Here is a 20,178-nt window from a genome sequence, read left to right as displayed (position 1 = left end):
CAACGGTTGCTTGACAAGGCTTCTTAACCCTATCCAGACCGGGAGGAGGGGGGGGGGGGTGGGGGGCGAGAAGTGCCCGCGCTGACTTTTACCGTTAATAACTTTTTTTAATATTCAGCCAAACGCTGTCAAACTTTACGACTTTATCTAAAATTTATCTGGGAACAATTTGATATAATAGGTTACTTAACGTCACCATAGCAACGACATTTTGACAGGCACGTTTTCCCAAATTTGTAAATTCCGTGTTTCTATTAATAAATTCCGTGTTTCTATTAATGAAAATTATCTTTAATGCAATTATTTTCACCAATAGCAATCGATGAAAATCGATAGCAATCGATGACAATCGATGTAATTAAGGAAATTTTATATGTGACTATCGATTGGCCGATACCAATCGATATCAATTAACTAACCATCATCGATTGATATCGATTGATTTCCGATCATCGATTCTGATCCATTGGTAAGGCCGGGAGATATAAACTGTGCAGCACCTTGAAGTAAACATATGACAATTATTTGACTAGATATCGCTATAATCAGATCCCATCTTATTTCTTAAACGAAGATTTGCATCGATCTGTATCGATATATAGACAGTTTCGGTGATATCTAGCATATCTCCAACGAAGAACGAGCATCTTTTTTAGATTGTATTAGTTACGGTTTTATTAGAATTAAAGTTTGATTTTCACATAAAAACCAGTCGCCGCGCACTTTTCGATCTAAAGTATTATCAACTAGCCTAACCTTAAAGAACTTCGCGCTTTCAGTAAAAAAGACAAAAACATATCAACAAAATGGACGGGTAATATAAAAACCGAAATAAGAAAGAACTAGATCGAAAAAATATATATCAAAGCATCTCCAGTAAAATAAATAGAAACAATAACACGTACTCATAACTACTTAATATCAAAATACTTTCCAAGCTAAAATAATTTACGTGTTAATTTCGGAACCTTTTGAAAACGTTTCTAAAAAGAGTTGTTAAAAAAGCTACTAATATAACGGTTCGAATATTGATTAGTGTTTTTCAGTTTTTAATAATAAAGATTTTGTCACGACACTAGTGGCGCCAAGAATCTATTAAAACAAAGCTTTGAAAGGCAAAACAATTGACACACAATTTTTAGCATGCATTATTTTTGTGAAACCTGCCAATATGCTCTAACACTGACACATCATCCAGATGCAGTTATTTTCATGTTAAAACGCACGTTAAGTTACTCCGAAGGAATGCACTTTTCTTAAGTTTATAAGCGTTCTCGGAGAATCGAATATCACTGAAAGAAAAAGAACACCTTATGTTTGACAATATAAAAAACATAACGTTATGATAATTCCGCCAGGCACACCGTTCGCTAATAAGCACATGTGTTTCCCTCTGCTGAATCAAATGGTTTTACAACTGACAAATCCAATGTCTGACTGAGTCTCTGTTACAATTGAGCTTACAAACGAAGGTTCTTCAATCAAATAAAAAAAAGATACGAAAAAGAATTGGATTGGAAGAGGCAATGGAATAACCCTTTAACTTAACATCAGCTAAAAGCATATATAATATATGTACTTGGCCTGGGGGAGCGGTAAAAATAAAAGACAATAGTGTTTTTGTAGTCAGTGTTACGATCTTAACAAGTAGAAAGTTTTTATACGTTGATGCATACAATGTCATCCATATTTGCAAAATACACGTGAAAATTTCGGAAACCTTTTGAAAACGTTTCTCAAAAGAGTTGTTAAAAAAGCTATTAATATAACGGTTCAAATATAGATTAGTGTTTTTCAGTTTTTAATAATAAAGATTTTGTCACGACACTAGTGGCGCCAAGAATCTATAAAAACAAAGCTTTGAAAGGCATAACAATTGACACACATTGTTTTGGCAAGCCTCTGTGAAACCTGCCAATATTTTTAAACATTGACACATCATCCAGATGCAATTATTTTCATGTTAAAACGCACGTTAAGTTACTCCGAAGGAATGCACTTTTAGTAAATTTATAAGCGTTCTCGGAGAACCGAATATCACTGAAAGAAAAAGAACACCTTATGTTTGTCAATAAAAAAACATAACGTTATGCTAAATCCGCCAGGCACATCGTTCGCTAATAAGCAGATGTGTCTACTGCTGAATCAAATGGCTTTACATCTGACAAGTCTAATGTCTGACTGAGTCTTTGCTACAATTGAGCTTACAAACGAAGGTTTTCTATCATATAAGTAAAATTATGAAAAATAATTGCCGATTAGAAGAGGGAATGGAATAACGCTTTAACTTAACATCAGCTAAAAGCATATATAATATATGTACTTGGCCTGGGGGAGCGGTAAAAATAAAAGGCAATAGTGTTTTTGTAGTCAGTGTAACGACATTAACAAGTAGGAATGTTTTTTATGCGTTGATGCATCCAATGTCATCCATATTTGCAAAATACACGCCTACCTCAGAGCATAAATTATAGGTCTGGCTCGCTATTCTCAGTCAGTATTTGAAGAAAGTATTTTGTCATCGCGCTGTGATCCTTTACAAGTTCCAAGTAAGAATATCAAACCTGTTAAACAAAGTTGCACCTTTATTTCTAATGTAACAAGGCGGGGAGTTCATTTTGGGCGTTTTGTTAAGTGCCGCTTCGCAATTGAAGTTAAAGAGTGACTCGACCTGTTTTCTTAGCTTGGAGTCGGCCGATTTTTCTCTCTCTGAAAAACAATTTTAATCAGTTACTGTAGATCGGCAGTATACAAGGGTACTAGTGTTGAAATAACAACAGCTCTAAAGCCATTTTCAATTACACTGGAGGAGTATGTTTAAAAACAAAATGAAAAACCCGGTATTTACTTTAAAAGATTTTGATAATCCGTTAACAACAGCGGGTATACGTTTTTGCGTCTAGCATCAGGCGATCCAAATGAGTTTTTATATCTGACTATATTCCGATCCAATTTCTCGATCCCATTCAAGGTTTTGATAGAAGACTTTCATATATCACAAGAAGGTTCTTCATTCAAGTCCAACATTTGAACGAAGATTTTATGAAATGAACAATTATTTTACCTTTTATACTGATGATAAAGATAAACAGTACAGCTTACTGCTAAATCTTCGTTTCATTATTATATATTTTTATTGTATTTATATTTAGTATTAGTGTAGCTTTTAGTTTTTAGCAGTGTCCCCTAATTAGTATGGTATTATTTTCCAGGCTATAAGGTTTTTTGACACTTAAATAAAGTTTCTTATCTTATCTTTATCTTAGGTATCACTATATGGCCGTGTCTCACAAGGAAATATTATACTTATATCAAACAAAGCCCTTGAACTAAACCCGACTGAAATGAGCTTTGAAAAGTGAAATCATGATCATTTTAATCGGCTCTCCATTTGGTTTCCTTTCTTAAGTCCAACTAATCGGAAAACATTGCTCAGCGAATTTTGATAATTCAATAAGCTTGTGACTGTGTTCTTTTGCAGGAAGATTATGGACTCCAAGTTTCATTTGTGCCTGTTACTGGTTATTTTGGGGAGTCTTACCATGCAAGTTCATTCGGAGCTGTGTGAGTGTGTTTTCATCTCGACCGTACGCTGTTAGAATTTTATTTTAACACTTACTTGTGGACGCGCGAATGAAAGTCAAACTATTTGCCAGGTTGTGTTTGGAGAATGACTTTTTATGTCTAAAAAGAGAACAATCCTTTCTTGTTTACAGTGATTTGTGGGCCGGGTACTGGGAAATGTTTCAATCCAGATTACCCTTGTCCTCCTCCTACTCCTAATGAATGCCCTAATATGTGCCCAGGGATCTATAAATGCTGCTGTTACTAGGACTAACCCACTGATGTTGATGCTATCATCAGGGTGAGTAAAATTCTTAAAACATCATATGCATTATATTGATACCCTTCTCATACATCAGTGGAGCAGGAGAACCTTACTCACCATACTATTCTCGTTGTGGAAGAAACGATAAATGAGCATTTATGGACGCATGAATACATAAATATTAACGTATCATCCACATAACCTGTTTGTAATTTTAAACACCATGATTCGAACCACTTCTACCCTTGCTGTTGTCGCCCAGATGTCAAAATAAGTTAAACAGCTCCACAACAAAGCTTCGTTGTAACAATATTCTGAAAGAGGATCGGTTAACTATACAAGTGACAACTAAGTGCTATATAACCTTGGGTAATAATCAGTTATTTTTTTTGCAGGGTCAGATGGTGGCAATGATGTCTGTGTCCATAAATGAAATGACGGCCTTAACTAAGTAACAAAATGATAAGCTGATAAAGTAAATGCTGGAATAATTGAGTAAAGTTGGGTATTCTTTAGGGGAAACACGGTAAAAAATAATGTAAGAATAGGACAAATAAAGGGTTGATCATTGAAAAAAAGTTTATTTTTGTCTCCATCGTTTTGTTAATACTAGAGATGAAAACAAGAATGTAGGAAGAAAGATAAATCAAAAGGATTCTATTGGAATCTCCGGATTAAACTTTTATATATCACTTTTGAGAGAAAAAGTAACCCTTCCGTTAGCCTGCAGAACTCGCACTTCGCGCTTCGACCCGCAAAATAAACCGCCTGTTCTGCAGGCTACCCTTCCGTATACCTTTCCTAGTAAATGGTATCCCTTTCACATACCTATAATAGAAAATCTGCGTCCGTTTTCTTCATTTTTCACTTGAATAACCCCTTAAAATACTTTAAATAACGCAAAATGTAATAACTCTAAAATAACACGTTTGTTTTCTGAATTAGGCGAATTGCACTCAATAATTTACCTCGTGTATGTTTGCAAGGACCATATAGGAACAGCCCCTCCCAGACCTATTTCTTTCTAGCAGTTACTTTAGGAGATAGGAATTTGTTTACCCCCGTCAACCACGCTGTCCTTTTAGATCGGATTGGGGAGGAGATGGAGCCTTGATTTGAAGGTTGGGTATGTTTTGTACATAAACACTTTCAGTGCTAAAGTCGACTTTTGTCGACTCTTGAAGGAGCAGTCAATGAACCACTTGTGACGTCACCACTTTGCAAGTCAGCAGATTTTGGTGTTGAGCAACTGACAGGGCTAAGTTGAAACTTTTCACAGAACTATTCATTCTGCATATCGGTTGCATCCTGACAGAGCTAATCGAGAAAAACACAATCGGTTTTTGGTGCAAAATCGGTGCTAAAAAGGTGTTATTAAAGGTGTTTTAAAAAACACCTTTAATTGATCGAGGTCCTCTTTTCAGGGTTTACCAATGATTTCATCAAAACGTGTTTGGCCTAAAGCAAGAATTGGAAGAGTACAAAGGAGTGGGAATAACAAAGCCAAGAAAAACGAAAGGAAAATGAGCAAGAAAAAAATGGAAAGTCAAAATTTTGGCTAATGCGCAAGCACCAAAGTACAATTTTGTACACTTTTATCATAGAATCTTGTTCAAAATCTTACTGTATTGTCGAAAAGTGCTTTTTAAGCACAATTGAGGAAAATTCAGGATCGTAGCACTAAAAATTCTGTTTAAGGGTTAAAAAGAACGTGATTTTTAAAAAAATTTAGCACTGAAAGGGTTAAAATGTAGCGAGCCAAACGTGTTTCATTAGAGCTGGTAAAACTGGCCTCTTAGCATCCGAGACAAGTGAAAACTGAAAGAGGCGGATTAAGAAATACACCCCCAAAATGCGTCATAATAGCAATACAGATACAAGTAAATAGTCGTCTTCGTTGTCAATCGTACGTCAGTTTTTTTCACCCACAATCCTATGCAATAGTCCATTTTACAGTTGGCTGCCAAGTGGCCTGGCCTTTAAATGGTAGTGAGGCTGGAGGTGACCTTGCATTGATACAAACCTCTCTGCATTATTATGTAAATACAAACTAATAAGCATCATAACAACATGATTAACAAAACAAAAGCAGTGAGGTCTGTATCAAAACAAGGTCACCTTCAGCCTCACTGCCATTCAAAGGCCAGGTCACTGAGCAGACAACTGTAAAATGGCCTATTAAAACTTGCTCATCGAAGAAGGTAAACAAAAACGTTAAAGTGAATGGTTAATAGGATCCTTGACAACAAGAATACTTTGTCCTCTTCCTTTTCCAGTAAACTTGGAAAATATAAAACACACACTGATTTCATAATATTATCAACTTAAAACTTATTTCAACCACCGAAAACTTCCTTTTTTCGACGTTATCTTTAAAAACCTTTTTAAAAACAAAACAGCCAGTGTCTACACAATATTTCAGACCCTGCCAGTAGGCAGTCTAAATCCCATTTTGTATGGATGGTCAAAATCTATTTTTTTTTTAATTTTAAACTAGAAATACTATATTTGTGGTCTGTTTTGTCGAGGAATATCTTGTTGTTTACTTCAAAGGCGGAGAATTAGTAGGCAAAGGATGAACTCAAACAAACGATTGAATAAACAACAGTCGCCATTACACCGAGCACACTATAGTACTGCGACCACAAAGTCTTATGGTTAATTACATACATGTAGACATGCAATGCGATCGTACTAGAAGCCCCCCGGGGGGGGGGACTCCCATATGAGAGTGACGGGGATGCTCGTCGTCTCGCTTAGGGGTATAAATTTCGGACTTTGAGTCTCGCTTAGGGTGTTCAAGGGAAAATTTAAGAAAATGACAATATTTTTAGCCGTCAGGGTCTCGTTTAGGGTTGCACACGAAGAAATATACAAATATAAGTTCTTTTTCTCAGAATTTTGGTATCTTTTAGGGGTCTAAAATAGCTTGAGCCACGCCCAGATTGGTCTCTTTTAGGGGTTCTTTTCAAAATTTCCGACCAGGTGATATCGAGCCTTTCTCCAACGAAGAACGAGCATCTTTTTGTGATTCTACTAGTTGCAGTTTTATAAGAATTTTTGTTAATTTGATTTTCACATGAAAACCAGTCTTTCGCCGCATACTTTTCGATCAAAAGTATTATCAATAAGCCTAACCCTAAAGAACTTCGCGCTTTCAGTAACTTGATGTAAAAGACAAAAACATATCAACGAAAGGCGGGTAATATAGAAACATGAAATAGAAATAAACTAGATCGAAAATTTATATCAAAGTATGTTTCAGTGAAATAAATAAAAACAATAACACGTACTCATAGCTACTTAATATAAAAATACTTTTCAAGCTAAAATAATTAACGTGTAAATTTCGGAAACCTTTTGACACCCTTTCTCAAAAGAGTTGTTAAAAAAGCTATTAATATAACGGTCCGAATATTGATTAGTGTTTTTCAGTTTTCAATGAAGACTTTGTCACGACACTAGTGGCGCCAAGAATCTATTAAAACAAAGCTTTGAAAGGCAAAATAATTGACACACATTGTTTTAGCATGCACTATTTCTGTGAAACCTGCCAATATTCTCAAAACACTGACACATCATCCATATGCAAATATTTTCATGTTAAAACGCACGTAAAGTTACTCCGAAGGAATGCACTTTTTTTTAAATTCATAAGCGTTCTCAGAGAACCGAATATCACTGAAAGAAAAAGAACAACTTATGTTTGTCAATAAAACAACATAACGTTATGGTAATTCCACCATGCACATCCTTCGCTAATAAGCAGGTGTGTCTACTGCTGAATCAAATGATTTTACATCTGACAAATCCAATGTCTGACTGAGTCTGTTACATTTGAGCTTACAACTGACGAAGGTTCTTAATTGTATCATATTAGTAAAGATATAATTGGATTAGAAGAGGGGATAGAATAAAACCCTTTAACTTAACATCAGATAAAAGCATATATAATATATGTACTTGGCCTGGGGAAGCGGTAAAAATAAAAGACAATAGTGTTTTTGTAGTCAGTGTAACGACCTTAACAAGTAGGAATGTTTTTATGCGTTGATGCACGCAATGTCATCCATATTTGCAAAATACACGTCTACCTCATAGCATAAATTATAGGTCTAAAGGGTTTTAAACAAAGCAACTCTCGCTATTCTCAGTCTCAGTACTTGAAGAAAGTATTTTGTCATCGCGCTGTGATCCTTCACAAGTTCCACAAAAAAGGTAGGAATATCAAACCTGTTAAACAGACTTGCACTTTTATTTCTAATAGGGCTTTCCGATTTACGGAAATCAGGCCGATTTTCCGCTCACCTAAAGCGACGCGTGGACTTTAATATACGTGTGCTTGAATATCACAACTTGTCGTTACTTTGAATTTGACAGCCTTTTAAATTCAAATTTAGGACGGTAAACAAATAACTGCATAGTTAATTTGTTTGCGAACTGAAATTTGGTTCTCCAGTTGGAACTCTATCTTCGTTTGTCATTCTTCAAAACCCGTTTATAAAAAATTCATACACAGTCATTACGTACTTCTCTTCTTTTGTTTAATTTTCAACATTGGCATTATGAAATTAAAAATACCCGTACATATATGTCAAACCATATTGCGTTAAAGCAAACTGAACATAATTTCTTAATCTTCGCGCTTGACATTCATCTTCGCACTTGCCAGATAAACAAAAAAAAAGAAAAGAAAAGGACTACTATTTTCATTGGTATGTTCGCACCGAAGTGCCATGGCCTCGCGTGTTACATAAATTAGCACCTTTTGCCTTTAGATGCCGCCGTATTGAGCACAGTATTTATAAGTTCTCTCGACTTTGGGGCGTTCTCACATGCGTTCGTGCCCCAAAAGTTCGGTTTAGGCTACTTTTTTGCCCTTCTCTCCTGCTCTCAGCAACGGAAACTTCCATCCTGCTTCGATTCTTCGAATGCGCGGAAATTATTTTCGCTCATGCCTTAGTAGGGACTTTAAGATACCTGGACGGCTGACCTCGAGGACGGTGCGAGGAAGGTAGAATTTTGCGAGGAGGACTGGGCCGATGTCGACCTTCTTGGCAGGAACTTCCAACGTTAAGAGCCGGCGTGTGTGAACGGAGGACGGCTTCGTTTGTGGATCAATAATTCCTTAGCCCAAAACATGCGAAGAAAAACATTTGGCGCTTCTAGCCCAAAGTCGAGGACCAGAAAGCACTATTTTCATTCACAGGGTACAAATTCCAAGTGAAATTTTTGTAGGAACACAGGCAAGAAAGTTCATGATTTCACGCACGTGGCTTCGCCATCAGCGTTTATGCAAAGCACAGCAAATATATTCGCAATCGCAAATGAAACTTGACTTCTTAACTTTTTATCAGTACCAAACCAAGAATACCATAAAGGACCACCTGACACAGTAACAGAATTAAAAAATAATAAGATTTTTAAACCCAATCATACAAAAAGCACTCCCGTTCACTGGTGGACGGCAAAACTCTACTTCTCACGTCCTCGACAACAGCTGGACGGAGCTGGACGGCAATGTGCGTGGAGCGGGCATGCGCAATATAGGCTACACGCGAAAAATTACTTCCGGTCAGCCGTCCTCGAGGTCAGCCGTCCAGGTATCTTAAAGTCCCTACTATCTCCACGTGTACCATAGAGGTGCAGCATAACAAAGTAATTTCGTCTTCTGTTCTACAGGTTATGACAACAATGAAAAGCCATTTCTTTTAAAAATTGGTTAATAAAGCTATTGTTCTATAAAGTAATGGAAGAACAATAATATTACTTCCACTTCCGTTGATTTTCCGCTAAAATCGGAAAGCCCTAATGTAACAAGGCGGGGAGTTCATTTTGGGCGTTTTGTTAAGTGCCGCTTCGCAATTGAAGTTAAAGAGTGGCTCGACCTGTTTTCTTAGCTTGGAGTCGGCCGATTTTTCTCTCTTTGAAAAAAATTTAATCAGTTACTGTAGATCGGCAGTATGCGAGGGTACTAGTGTTGAAATTACAACAGCTCTAAAGCCATTTTCAATTACACTGGAGGAGTATGTTTCAGTTTTGAAAAATCCTGTATCTATTCAAGGTTTTGATAATCCGCTAACTACAGCGAGTATACGTTTTTGCGTCTAGCATCAGGCGATCCAAATGAGTTTTTATATCTGACTATAGTCCGATCCAATTTCTCGATCCCCTTCAAGGCTTTGATAGAAGACTTTCATATATCACAAGAAGGTTCTTCATTCAAGTCCAACATTTGCAGAGCGACGCGCCTTACTGTGGCCACCCAACAAACTTTTTTACAAGTATCATCTTGTAATATTTTACGTTTTCACTGCGTTTTGTTGATAAATACGATGTAACAAGTATCTATTTGATCGTATTAAACTTTGCAAGGAGGCGTGTTCGTCAAACAAATAATAATATTACGATGGCACACTTGTAAAAATGTTTGTTGGGTGGCCACGGTAAGGCGCGTCGCACTGTAAACGAAACATTATGAAATGAACAATTATTTTACCTTTTATACTTATGATAAAGACAAACAGTACAGCTTACCAGCTAAATCTTCGTTTCATTTCAGGTATCACTATATGGCCGTGTTTCACAAGGAAATATTATACTTAAATCAAACAAAGCCCTTGAACTAAACCCAACTGAAATGAGCTTTGAAAAGCGAAATTATGATCATTTTAATCTCCCCATTTGGTTTCCTTTCCTAAGTCCAACTAATCGGAAAACATTGCTCAGAGAATTTTGATAATTCAATAAGCTTGGGACTGTTTTCTTTTGCAGGAAGATTATGGACTCCAAGTTTCATTTGTACCTGTTACTAGTTATTTTGGGGAGTCTCACCATGCAAGTTCATTCCAAGCAGGGTGAGTGTGTTTTCATCACGACCGTACGCTAAATAAGATAGATAAAATTTTATTGAACACTCCTAAAAAGGTTTTTCAGTGAACAAAACATGAAGTGGAATAAAATGTAAAATGTAAAATATGTACACTAGTTATATATTAATAAAAATTAAAAAGAAATAGAAAGAAAAATGAAAGAAATAAGAAAAAAATTAATGTAAAAACTCGCTGAGAAGCTTTGTCTTCAGAGTTTTCTTAAAATTTGCATGACTTTCGCATAGTTTTAAGTCTTTGTCTAAAGAGTTCCATAGCTTTACTATTCTGTAATAAAAAGACCTCTGGCCAACAGTGGTTTTGCACAGGGGAATATTCAGTTGCTGTGAGTACGCTGTTAGAATTTTATTTTTAACCTTACTTGTGGACGCGCGAATGAAAGTCAAATATTTGCCAGGTTGTGTTTATGTCTAAAAAGAGAACAATCCTTTCTTGGTTGCAGGGGCGGCTTGTGAGCGTGTTGGGGTATGTTTCGATCAACAGGTCGATTGTCTTCCTCCAAGTTTTGATTGCTTTGACTACGGCTTTTACTGCCCAGGGTCCCAGAAATGCTGCTGTTACGAGGACTAGCCCACTGATGTTGATGTTATCATCAGGGTAAAGTAAAATTCTTAAAACAACATATGCATTGATACCTGTTCACAAAATATTCAACATACGTTTTCCCTGCAGAAGTCTTTTTTATCTCTCATCAATACATAACTGCAGAAAACACGCCTTCTCATACATCAGTGGAGCAGGAGAACCTTACTCACCATACCATTCTCGCTGTGAGAATGGTATGGTGAGTGGACGCATGAATAAATCATGAATGGAATGTTATGGTGGAATGGTATGGTATGGTATGGTATGGTATGGTGGAATGGTATGGTGGAATGGTAAATCATGAATGGAATGGTATGGTGGAATGGAATGGAATGGTATGGTGGACGCATGAATAAATCGATATCAACGTATCATCCACATAAACTGTTTGTAATTCTAAACACCATGATTCGAACCACCTTTGCCCTTGCTGTTGTCGCCCAGATGTAAAAATAAGTTAAACAGCTCCACGGCAAAGCTTCGTTGAAACAATATTCTGAAAGAGGTTCTAGCTTACCTATACAAGTTACAACTAAGTGGTATATAACTCTGGGTAATAGTCAGTTATTTTGTTTGCAGGGTCAGATGGTGGGCAATGATGTCTGTCTCCATAAATGAAATGACGGCCTTAACTTAGTAAACTGAATGATAAGCTGATAAAGTAAATGCTGGAATAATTGAGTAAATTTGGGTATTCTTAAGGGGAAACACTGAAAAAACATAATGTAAGAATAGGAAAAATAAAGGCTGGATCATTGAAAAAAGTTTCTTTTTGTCTCCACCGTTTTATAATACAGTACGTAGAACCCCGGTAATTCGCACTCGGATAACTCGAACAACCCCGCTAACTCGAATTAACTTTCATTTCCCTTGGACCCAGTTTTCAAACATTTTTACTCGGATAATTCGAAAACCCCGCTAACTCGAACTGTTTTTCGTTTCTCTTCAGAGTTAAAGTTACCGGGGTTCCACTGTACTAGAGATGAAAACAAGAATGTAGGAAGAAAGATAAATCAAAAGGATTCCATTAGTAGGAATCCCGGGATTAAGCTTTTATATACCACTTTTGAGAGAAAACGTAACCTTCCGCCTACCTTCCTTTTTCACTTGAATTAGATGAGTCAGCCATAACGTGCGTCTGTTCGAGATATTTTGAAAGGCCTTTTATATGAATAAATGGAAGTTTTCCCTACCCTTTTGTATATTTCAACTCGCGACATTTCTACCGTTTTACATACTCGCAGCCTGAAAAGGTACCCCTTTCAGGCGACACCTTGTCCACTGTAGGGGTTCCTCCCACCCTTCCGGATGCAAAGATGATGTACGCTTGAAAGAATGTCCGGTTAGCGCTGGTAACAAGTCGGGAGAAAAACTAAACAGTAAAAATGATGAGGGGGAACAAAGCCAACGTTGATGTATAGCTGAAACTGAGGTATGGGATTTTCTATAAAATTTCTTGAGCAGAAAACTACAGTTAATACAATAAGAATGACAGATGACGGAAAACAGATGATGAAATTAAAAAAACAATGCATATTGAAAAAATGCGAACTACCGTATTGTGCAAAAGTAATGCAAACGAATTTCTTGGCTTTTCGGCGCTTTTCGCGAATTCTCGCGCGCTGATTGGCTAATTTTATATCAGACGGACACGTCGTGGTCGATAGTCTCAATCTCCTGTCGGCCAAAAACGACGGGGATAGCCCGAGCCTGTGCAAAACCGCTACGGTTCTCTACGGGTCACGTATATCGCAATCGGTTTCAGTTTCAGTTTAATTTTGTTCGTAAATCGTTGCAGGCACATTCGGTCGACTTTTGGGCTAACCTGCAATAACAGGCCGTCTTCTTTGCTGCAGCGGGAGGACAGAGAATAAAGACTACCAACTAAGTACTAATATTCACCATTGTGAAACTGCACTTGTTTCGACAAGTTCAAAACAAGCGTGGCCGAGTGGTTAAGGGCGCTGTTGTTGTAACTCGGAGGTCCCCGGTTCAAGACCTGTCCTTGCCACTAGCTGGATTTCTTTTCTCGGTAGTCCTCTGGGGTCCATGTTAGGGCTGTAACACAGTCATTGTCAGGTTGTTGTCTGAGGATGTGTCCAATGAATCGCCATCTCCTTCTTCTTACCTCTTCACTCAACCTCTCCACATTAGCCCTTTCCAGTAGCTCTCTATTACTAATCTTATCTTGCCATTTAATCTTCATTATCCTCCTCAGGCATCGGTTCTGAAACACATCGATTTTCTTAGCATCACCTTCGTTCATTTTCCATGTTTTGCAACCACACATGAGAACTGGTTTGACCAATGTTTTGTATAGCCTGATCTTCGTCTTCCTCGACACACTGCTGGAATTCCATACTCGATTTACACTCTTATAAGAATCTAGTTTATAAGAATATCGAGGCTGAAATTTTCGAATTTTTAATAATATTTTAAGAATAAACCCGATGCTGAGATTTTGAAATGAATATAGTTTTTAGTTAAAACAAAATCAGGTATTTTCATTTTCGTCACTTTATCTCTGTGAGGAATGCTTCAGTTGTTTAAAGCCAAATGGCCAGGCTGCAACGAAAAGCAATGGTACATGTGCACAATGTAGTAGTACGCGATACAGATCTGGACACCAATTGCAAACACTTGTAGTTGATTACCCAATACTTGCTTAAACGGAAATGCATGTCAAACGGTATTTTCTAAGAATGTTCATAAGAATATTTTCAGCCTAAAATCGGCAGAAAAATAAGAATATTCAGCCTGGTTCATGAAAACTGTATTCTTATAAAAAAAAAAAAAAGAGTGTAGCTTCACAAACGCCCCCCTCGCTTTCCCTAGCCTAGCCTTGATGTCTTCTTCTCCGCTCCCTTGTTTACATAGTGTGGCTCCTAAATAGATAAACTTCTCTACATCTTCCAACGCCAGACCATTCACTGTGATGGCTTCATTATTCTTTGCATTGACTCTCAAGACTTTGCACTTCCCGACATTTACCCGAAGGCCTGTCCTTTCTGCATTTTCTACCAGCCTGTTTGTTTTCAACTGCATGTGCCTTTGGGTTGAGGAAATTAAAGCTACATCGTCACCGAAGTCTAGATCCTCAAGTTTTGATGTAAATTTCCACCTCAGCCCGGTTCCCTCCTCTTTCACAGTATGCCTCATTACCCAGTCTACAATGAGCAGGAAAAGAAAGCCAGACATTGTACATCCTTGCTTGACACCAGTCGTTAGTTCGGACCATTCTGAGGTTGCTTCTTCCTCCGCAACCGGCACATTCAAAGCCATCGTACAGCGCTCTAACTATGTTGACGATCTTCTGTGGGATACCATACTGATTCATTATCATCCATGAGCCGTTTCTGTGCACTGAGTCAAACGCCTTCTCGAAATCTACGAAATTGATATAGAGAGTTGCCTGCCATTCATTCACTTGCTCCAATATATTGCGTAGGATGAAAATTTGCTCCGTCGTTCCTCTACCAAATCTAAATCCAGCCTGTTCCTTACGGAGCCTGTTGTCAATCCCCGTGCGAATGCGATCAATTACAATTCTTCCCAATATCTTGCTAACAACTGGTAGGAGAGTCACTCACCGCCAGTTCTGAGGCCAGTTCTTACACTCCCTTAAGTTCCCTTTCTTCAGTATCTTAATAATGAGCCCCCTCTTCCATTTACGTGGGACCTTTTCGAGGGTTGTCCAATACACCCAAACTGGGTCGATTCGACTATTTCACTTCACGATTCGACTCAACGGAGGTCGATTTGAGCGAGACTTAGAAAACTAACAGCATCTTGGCCAACATGGAGGGTTGAAAATGTTGTCAATTCGACTCGATTCGAGACGATTCGTCTGCCTGGATGTCGATTCGTCGTGCCGGATGTCGATTTGAGCGAGACTTAGAGAACTTACAGCATCTTGGCCAACTGGGTGGGTTGAAATTAGTGTCGATTCGACTGCCTGAATGTCGATTCGTCATACCAGTTGTGGATTTGCGCGAGACTTAGAGACCTTACAGTATCTTGGCCAACTGGGTGGGTTGAATTTGTTGACGATTCGACTCGATTCGATCGAATCGTGTCGATTCAACTGCCTGGATGTTGATTCGTCATACCAGTTGTCGATTTGCGCGAGACTTAGAAAACTAACAGCATCTTGGCTGACAGGGTGGGTTGAAAATGTTGACGATTCGACTCGATTCGATCGATTCGTGTCGATTCGACTGCCTGAATGTCGATTCGTCATACCAGTTGTCGATTTGTGCGAGACTAAGAGACCCTACAGTATCTTGGCCAACTGGGTGGATTGAAAATGTTGACGATTCGACTCGATTCGACTGCCTGGATGACGATTCGTCATACCAGTTGTCGATTTGCGCGGGACATAGAGAACTAACAGTATCTTGGCTAACAGGGTGGGTTGAAAATGTTGACGATTCGACTCGATTCGTTCGATTCGTGTCGATTCGACTGCCTGAATGTCGATTCGTCATACCAGTTGTCGATTTGCGCGAGACTAAGAGACCCTACAGTATCTTGGCCAACTGGGTGGATTGAAAATGGTGACGATTCGACTCGATTCGTGTCGATTCGACTGCCTGGATGTCGATTCGTCATACCAGTTGTCGATTTGCGCGAGACTTAGAGAACTTACAGTATCTTGGCTAACAGGTTGACGTTCTGCTGTTATCATATCTTCACCAGGGGCTTTACCATTCTTAAGACTCTTTATTGCCCTTCTTATCTCAGCTTTGCTCACAGGTCCCGTGTCAATGTCAGCTATGTCCTGTTGTTCACAATCTTCTTCATTATCAATAAGCCTAACCCTAAAGAACTTCGCGCTCTCAGTAAAAATGTAAAAGACAAAAACATATCAACGAAAGACGGGTAATATAGAAACATGAAATAGAAAAGAGATAGATCGAAAATTTATATCAAAGTATGTTTCAGTCAAATGAATAGAAAAAATAACACGTACTCATGACTACTTGGCATTCTTTCCAAGCTAAAATAATTAACGTGTAAATTTCGGAAACTTTTTGAAAACGTTTCTCAAAAGCATTGTTAAAAAAGCTATTAATATAACGGTCCGAATATTGATAAGTGTTTTTCAGTTTTTAATGAAAAATCTATTAAAACAAAGCTTAAAACAAAGGCAAAACAATTGACACACATTTTTTAGTATAGCATGCCGATTATTTCTGTGAAACATGCCAATATTCTCAAACACTGACACATTAAATTTATAAGCGTTCTCGAAGAACCGAATATCACTGAAAGAAAAAGAACAACTTATGTCTGTCAATAAAAAAAAATAACGTTATGATAATTCCGCCATGCACATCCTTCGCTAATAAGCAAATGTGTCTACTGCTGAATCAAATGGCTTTACATCTGACAAATCCAATGTACCGAGTCTTTGTTACATTTGAGCTTACAAACGAAGGTTCTTCTATCATATTAGTAAAGATATAATTGGATTAGAAGAGGGAATGGAATAACCCTTTAACTTAACATCAGCTAAAAGCACATATGATGTATGTACTTGGCCTAGGGGAGCGGTAAAAATAAAAGACAAGCCAGACAATAGTGTTTTTGTAGTCAGTGTAACGATCTTAACAAGTAGGAATGTTTTTATGCGTTCAGTTGATGCATTCAATGTCATCCATATTTACAAAATACACGCCTACCTCATAGCATAAAATATAGGTCTGTCTCGCTATTCTCAGTCTGTACTTGAAGAAAGTATTTTGTCATCGCGCTGTGATCCTTTACAAGTTCCACGAAAAAGGTAATAATATCAAACCTGTTAAACAGACTTGCACTTTTATTTCCAATGTAACAAAGAGGGGAGTTCATTTTGGGCGTTTTGTTAAGTACCGCTTCGCAATTGAAATTTAAGAGTGACTCGACTTGTTTTCTTAGCTTGGGGACGGCCGATTTTTCTTTCTCTGAAAACAATTTCGAAAGACTGAAATAATACAATGAAGCAATGATAGATCGTACGCTCATGTTTTAGACGCGCCTTTCCGTGGCCACCCAACAAACTTTTTTACAAGTGTGCTTTCGAAATATTATTATTTGTCTGACGAACGAACACGCCTCCTTGCAAAGTTGAATACGATTAAATGGATACTTTTTATGCGTATTTATCAACAAAACGCAGTTTAAACGTAAAATATTACAAGATGTTTGTTTGGTGGCCACGGTAAGGCGCGTTGCACTGTAAATTGTAACACTAAAAGAAAGCAATTTTATTTTAAATAAAAAGACCATCGACATTTTGTGCTTTATTAGTGGTGACCATAGTATATATGTACACACTGGTTTTTCGTCAAGGGTTTTAAAAACTTAAATTATACGAATTTGGCGGCCGATCATCAACACACCCTCATAACATTAAGTTATCAAAAGTTGAATGAAATAAATAGAAAGTTAAAAAACGTCAAACGCTTTTTTTAAAAAAGAAAAAGCCAGAGATAAAATTTTTGAAAAAGGCCTTTAATTTTGATCTGAATAAAAACCAGTTCAAAGGACACAGTTAACAATTTGCATCGCTTGAAATTATTTTTTATTTCCCAGTTACAACTTGTAAATGCTACTTTTAAAAGTTGCAAAATTGAATATAGTGTTACGAGAAAATTTTTCATGTTTCATTCATTTCTGTGTTTATCCTTATTCAGTATTTTAAAACCTTTTAAAAAACCAACAGTAGTTTTAAAGTAAAAGCCAAACGCTTGTGAAATTTTACTTTATTTTATTCTGGAACAACTTGTACCTTAGTTAATTTCTTTGTAAGATATTCGTTTGTACTTCTATAATTTCTTTGTTGGAAATTCGCGTTGCGGATGTTCTACATTCGTTCCATTCAAGGGGAGTTTCTCTCTGCTATCAATCATTTAGTGTAACAAAGAAAATTTAGGAAGTAAGGATAGATTGTAAACTGACATTTTCCGTTTCTACTGTGTTCTACACCTGGCTGCATTGTTCATAGGTCTTCCACGTAATAAAATTTAAAAATAGCTAGAAACTCTCTTAGGATCATATATAAGCAAGCGACATTGTAAACTTTTTTTGATTACATCGGTGATTACTTCGGTGTGATTACATCGAAGACTACCAAGCTAGCAAGAATAAACTACTGTTGGACCCAAGTTCTGTCTCAACCTTACGTCTGTAGTAAGATCCTTGAAGTAGATCGCCGTGTACCCAGGAGTTTGTGACGAGACTTCATTTCCGCAGCAAGTGAGTGCTCTACCGAGTTGTGTTCCCATATCTGAGTCATATTTCAGTGAAGTTTCAGCGCGTTTCCAGTTACAGTGAGCGGGCAAGATGAACCAAATCCTGCAATCTGATTGGTTCCGGGAGCGGGCGGAATTTTCCGATCTTGACCGCGGTCAACGGAACGGGATGCAGTTCCGAGCGAAATCAATTTTTAGCGCTAGACGAACGAACACATGAAAGTTTTGCTCTCAAAAATCGAAAAAGCTGTTCACCAAACGTTGTAAATTTGAAAAGACTTAAAAGCGGTGGAATTAAAGGCCTCAAAGTTTTTCAAAAGGCGAGTATTTATTTCTTTCTCAACAAATCGAGTTGTATTTTACCGTTCGTAGTTTGCCGTCGAATTGTTTGAGCATTTTGCAATGATTTTCACTCCATTGCGGTAAACTTCCCGCGGTTTTTAGGCTATATCTATGAGTTTAACTGCCTTATTTATCTGTCAAGTTTTGATAAAACAGCTTAAAATACTGTTTTCCAGTCAAAGAGTATTTTTGAGTCAGAGGAATAGGCTTAACACCCTGCTAGCAAAGATTCTTTCAAGACTTTTCAAAATTAACATTTTATATCGAGAATTGTTCGGGAAGCCGACTGAAATCGATTTAAATGTGCTAAATTTTGCGGCATATTTGTGCTATATTTATGACTTCATTTGCTTTTCTTGATTCTCTGCAGTGTAAATTAAATATGCTGAACCTTTTTTTTAAGTAACGCTATTTTATTCAGAATTGAATAGCAAACAGCATTCTTCACTCTTCACCGCTCGTCGATCGAGTCGGACTCAGTCAAATCAAATCCGCGCGTATACAAACAAAGATTTTGCGACACATTTTTCCTTGGTTTCTTTTCCAAACAAATTGAAGTAGAAAAAAATAAAAACGTTATTTTTTTTCGGCCTAGGTAGTTCCGTATTGGGAAAAACTGTACCAATACGGACCTCCCGGCCGGCAAATAACATATATCTATTCACCAACTTGATAATTCAGGATGGCGGGCATTTACGTACGTTCAACGCACGTAAAAAAGAAACGCTTTCTATTACTTTTTACGCGACAGTGGAAATTTGCCTACGTATCTTTTTACGCACGTTTTACGTACGTAAATATTTACGCGTCAGTGGAAATCCACCTTAACCAAAAAAATGATTTTTTTCAGACAACATGCAAGTTACTGTAGATCGGCAGCATGCAAGGGTACTAGTATTGAAATTACAACAGCTCTAAAGCCATTTTCAATTACACTGGAGAAATATCTGAAAAAGTAAACCCATCTGACTATAGTCCTATCCAATTTCTTGATCCCCTTCAAGGCTTTGATAGAAGACTTTCATATATCACAAGAAGGTTCTTCAGCCGAGTCCAACATTTGAGCCAACTTTTTATGCAATGAACAATTATCTTACCTTTATACTTTTGACAACGATAAACAGTACAGCTTACCGGCTGAATCTTAATTTCGTTTCAGATATCATTATATGGCCGTGTCCCACAAGGAAATGTAATACTTATATAAAACAAAGCCCTTGAACTAAACTCGACTGAAATGAGCTTTGAAAAGTGAAATCATGATCATTTTAATCTCTCCATTTGGTTTCCTTTCCTA

The 20,178-nt window shown here is 37.4% G+C and overlaps 1 protein-coding gene across 10 annotated transcripts in view; it reads left to right on the top strand.

The window, feature by feature from the left end:
• Positions 1-20,178, top strand: part of LOC144633871 (small cysteine-rich protein 6-like) — a 69,686-nt gene that overhangs the window by 46,732 nt on the left and 2,776 nt on the right. For 2 of the 10 annotated variants that reach the window (XM_078492782.1, XM_078492781.1), the window contains exon 1: positions 18,381-18,543. The exons of 1 other annotated variant lie outside the window; for it this stretch is intronic. The gene's annotated coding sequence lies outside the window, so the exon portion shown is untranslated. Of the gene's footprint in view, positions 1-7,932; positions 8,048-10,603; positions 10,687-11,161; positions 11,322-11,883; positions 12,070-16,981; positions 17,090-18,380; positions 18,544-20,178 lie in introns of those variants that run through there. 7 more of the 10 variants (XR_013567112.1, XR_013567110.1, XR_013567113.1 and 4 more) reach the window with 7 other exon arrangements.

This window comes from Oculina patagonica, chromosome 12 (genome assembly GCF_052425735.1).
Source record: "Oculina patagonica isolate OP01 chromosome 12, crgOcupat, whole genome shotgun sequence".
Taxonomy (NCBI): Eukaryota; Metazoa; Cnidaria; class Anthozoa; order Scleractinia; family Oculinidae; genus Oculina; species Oculina patagonica.
Note: the sequence above shows the minus strand (reverse complement) of the source record. Positions and strands in the feature narration are given on the sequence as shown.